This window comes from Schistocerca serialis, unplaced genomic scaffold (genome assembly GCF_023864345.2).
Source record: "Schistocerca serialis cubense isolate TAMUIC-IGC-003099 unplaced genomic scaffold, iqSchSeri2.2 HiC_scaffold_1336, whole genome shotgun sequence".
Lineage (NCBI taxonomy): Eukaryota > Metazoa > Arthropoda > Insecta > Orthoptera > Acrididae > Schistocerca > Schistocerca serialis.
Genome location: NW_026047554.1, coordinates 12501 through 17500, shown reverse-complemented (window position 1 = coordinate 17500; position 5000 = coordinate 12501).

The following is a 5000-nucleotide window of genomic DNA, read 5'->3' as shown; positions in this document are numbered from 1 at the left end:
GGAGACCCTCCGGGGAACGTAACTCGGGTTTGAGTGCCGCACCGTCTCGTTGATGTCAAACTCCACGTATAAGACCCGGACTGACTCCTTTAACACCTTCCGGGCTGCGTTGATAGGTGTGGGTTGTCGTTGTGTCAAGGCAGGACGTAAAACTCCCGTCCTGGCAGGACGTTAAATGCCCCCAACCCAAGCGAAAGCAAAGGGTGCATGGCGCAGGGGGAGCTGCGTTACGAGAGACACGACACCGGTCTCTCCTGAGTTGAGCGCGGTGGCTGGGCGAGGGTATGAGGGTAAGTCTCACGACGATCCCGGAACCCTGCAGTCTGGCTGCTGCAGTTCCTCACGTCTTGGACGACGTTAAATGTCCCCCAACCCAAAGCGAAAGCAAAGGGTGCGTGGCGCAGGGGAAGCTGCGCTAGAAGGGACACAACATCTGTCCCTGCACAGGGCACAACAACACCGGTGCCCTGTCTTCCTACGGTCACATTTGCTGGGGAGGGATCGCGGCCTGAGCCGGCAAAGGCTCATCGCCGTGAACGGGATGTCCCGGACACGTTCCGCCAAGCCAGGGCATGGTGACATGTCCCTGGCTAGGTTAGATGGGGCCAGACCCCCGAACGTCTGGGGGACCGACCCAGCACCTGGGTAGGGCTGGGTCCTTGGCCTGATGGTGGAAACTCGGCCTATTAGGGGGCGAAGGCCGAGAGGTGAATCCGCCTCTCCGGAATGCGATGGGCATTTGCCGGGGAGGGACGGGTGAAATCTCCAGTGATGTGATCGTGGAAGGGGACTAGTACGCTGGAAACGGCGCGCTAAACCCAGCAGCTCATAAGGCTCTTGGTCAGGGGGCGGGACTGGTGAGCGAGCTGCAGATAGCCTCCCCCCATGCCAGAGAGGCCGGTCCGGGGAAAGAGACGGGCCTCCACACTTTGTCACTCTTCTGGAATAATGGCTGAAAATATGGAGAGTGATTATGCGCATGCGGAGCCAGACGCTCCAATAGGAGAATTTGATGAGATGAGTGTCGCGGAGCGACACGCGTATTTCCTGCGTCTTTTCGACAGAAGCGTTAAGCATGGGAAGATTAATGCAGAGCAGATTAGAGCCATTAAGGAGAATATAGCCACCTGGGCTCTGGCTCATGCTAGGCTCGAAGGTCAGTATGCCGAAGTAAAAGAAGAAAATGAAAGGATGAGAAAAGAACAACAACAACAACCTAAGAAGTCATATGCTGCAGCTGCAGCTTTGCCAGTACAGCCGAAACGGACTGTACAAGAAACAATAAAAATTAATTTAGAAAAAACCGTTCCCACAGTATTTGTGAAACCAAAGAAAGGTGAAGACGTACGGAAGGTAAAAGAACGATTTGAAAAGAGTGTGAATCCCCGGATTGATAAAATAAAAATAAATCAAGTTAGGACAACTAAAAACATACTGATAGTGGAACTAGCCTCTCCTGAGGATAGTGAAAAATTAATAAATAATCCAAAAGTGAAGGAGAACTTTACATGTGAAAAACCGAGAAAACGAAGACCCCTTATGATGTTATATGATGTCCCCTCGTATATGACAGTTGACGATGTCACGGACTGTGTATACGAACAGAATTTTGAAGACAAAATGACTCGAGAAGAGTTCCTGGAAAAATTCAAGCCAAGATTTAAGGCAGGCCCGCGAGACAGATCAACTGTACACCACGCGGTGGAGATAGCCCCCGATCTCAGAAAAGAAATAATTAAGACGAACAGACTGTACATAGGGTACAATGCGATACCCACAAAGGATTATACGGCACTGGCCAAATGTTCCAAGTGCCAGGATTATGGCCATGTGGCAAAATACTGCACATTTGAAGCACCAGTATGCCACAACTGTGGAGAGGACGGTCATGACAAAAGGAATTGTAAACAAACACCTGTCTGCATCCCCTGTAAATACAGGAAGAGAACCTGTCACACTCCAGGGAAGGAGTGCCTAACGTATAAATTACTGATCCAAAGACTGATACAAAGAACCGATTATGGCGACTAGCTATAACATAACAAAACACAAATCACCAAGTAAGTCGCTAAGGGATGCGAATAGGTGGAGAAAATTAAGATTATCTCATCTGTCCTTGGACGATTGTACTGGGGTGGAGGGGAGGTCTTATACTGTTACAGGTGCACCAGAGCAGCGCGAGATGGCGGCTTCCTCCTCCCGGGCGGGGTCTGTCCTGGTCCTCGGGGAGGGGCAACTGGTGACGGCGGCTGCCGAGGCGACGGAGGGAAGTGTGTGCACACTCCCAACTCCACCAGTGCGGCTGCTGACGCCGGACCCCTCCTGCCGGGCCGAGACCGCCCCGGCTGCTGGGGGATGCCCGCCGCCTACAGCGACCACAGAGGCGAAAGAGGGGAGTATTTATACTCTCCCAGTTCCATTGGTGCAGCCAGAAATGACGGAAGCCTCCTGCCAAGCCGGGTCCTTCCTGGCGGCCAGCAGGCGGCCTCCAACCAAAATGGCCGAGGAGGTGGAGGAGGGGAGTACTTATACACTCCCAGTCCCACCAGTGCGGCCACCGACAGCCGACTTCTCCTGCCAAGCCGGGTCCTTCCTGGCTAGGAGAAGTCTACCAGCTTCATTTATGAAGGCAGAGGAAGGTGCGGCGCGAGACTCCCGTTTGGCTGGGGTTCCCCTAGCCTTGGAGACGACGCCGCTGGTGACTCTAGCAGAAGACACCGAAAATTGTCATTCAATAGTCAGTGTGCATGAAGTAGATAATAAACAATTAACTCTTGGTGATGGTTCTTTGGGATTAAAAGTAGATAACAAAACTGTAGGAGAACTAGCTGGTGATGGCTCTGTAACTGTAAATACACCTAAATACAACACATGCCCGCCAGGGAACATATATAATATTTGTAGTGAAACATTGCAGCTTGGTAGGTTGGAGAACCAGACATTGATGATGGCTGCTCTGAGGCAGTTGGTCAGAGCTGGGCACCCGAGAGGGAACAAGATCACATTTCCAACTCTGGAGGATGTAGACTGCGTCCAGCTAGCGGCGGTGAATATTCCCCATGACTATGAACAACTAAAAGAACTAGTCACTAAAGTATACGAGAGGCGGGGAAGGAAATTTGATCTTACGAAAACATATAATGAACTTGTCAAGATGTACGGGAGAATAACATATGACCCTGCTCAGACCTGGCCGAATAGCATGGTATATACCAAATATCCGGACGATTATTAAGTGCTACCAAGTCAATGCAATGAAAAGCTCCCTAGTCATGCAAGAGCTGTGTAGGCTTTCTGAAGAAAACAAAATAGATGTAGTACTGATACAAGAACCAAGTACTGCCTCTGGGAGATCCTTGGGCTTTCCCGTTACAGCACAAGTAATAACATTTGGACAGAGTCCAATGACAGCTGTAGTCATTCTCAACAATACGATAAAAACCACAGTGCTAACACAATTCTGTACAGAACACATAATAGTCGTAGAAATAAATCACCTAAACTCGTTTTGGTACCTGATAAATATCTATTGTCAGTTTCGTGATCCAATTGATATCTACTTAAGGCAGCTTATTACCATATTGAGAGCCCTACAAGGGAAGTCAATCATAATCTCGATGGACAGTAATGCTAAGTCCCCTCTCTGGTATAGCCGAACACAGGACCCAAGGGGCATTGCCCTTGAGGATGTTATTATGGAATTTAATTTAAATGTAGCAAATCTCCCCGGCAATCCTCCTACTTATAGGAGTAGAGCTGGGGCAGCTTCACATATTGATGTAACGTTAAGCTCCATTAATATCGCAAACAAAATTCATGATTGGCATGTATTAGAAAACCATACAACAAGCGATCATAATACTATTGAATTTACATTGGTACATGAAATACAACAGGCACCAGAGAGGTGGGCCATGCAACTTGATTACGGGAGAGCCAATTGGGATCTCCTAGAGGCGGAATTTAACCCTCCAGAGTTGGAAGACGAAGACATCGACATAGAAGAGGCCGTTGGGGCATTAACAGCATCAATCAGGGCGGCTGTCGCCGTGGCAATACCGATGAGAAGGCGTCTCATCCGTAAGATGACTTCTCCATGGACTCCAGAGCTGACTGGGCTCCGGCAGTCTATGAGAAGGGCGCGCCGCAATTATCAAAGGTCTTTCACCATGGAGGAAAGACAATATCATCTCACTATATACAGACAGAAGAAAAGCATATTTAAAGAAACCTTACTCCAACATCGTCAACAGAGTTGGGAAGATTTCGTAACGTCTCACTTGGCTCTTGATCCATGGGGTACACCGTACAAAATAATATGTGAAAAGATACACTCACCAATGCATCTCTCTACTGTGACAACAGGAGACTCGGACCAGATGACGACCAACTGGCTGGAAACGGCCGAGGAGCTGCTTCGTGCGCTCCTACCTGACGACCGACCTGACTCAGACGATGAGATGCAGTTGGCGTTGAGGCAACAAAACGAATACGAATACCACAATGCAACACAGGTATACCCCTTCTCATCAGAGGAGGTGGCGAACGCCATCCTGTCCTTCGGAAAACGGAAAGCACCGGGACCGGATGCAATTCCTGCAGAGGTTCTGCAGTGTCTTGTATCCAAGTTAGCCCCGGTGCTAGCAAAGATCTACAACAAATGCCTGGAGACGCGAACCTTCCCAACCACCTGGAAAACAGCGGAAGTGGTAATTATAAAAAAGGATCCAGACAAGGACCCTACAGTTCCCAAATCATATAGACCAATCTGCCTGTTAGATGTGATGGGAAAGACCTTCGAGAAATTGTTGGTGTCTAGACTGTCGAGTCATAGAATACTGCATGGCATGAGTAACCTGCAATACGGCTTTCGAAAAGGCAAATCAACATCCGATGCCATAAATCAGGCAGCCAGTATTGTTCACTCATCTATGAAGAAGTATGTTCTGGGGATCATGGTAGACATTTCCGGAGCCTTTGACAACCTGTGGTGGCCGGCC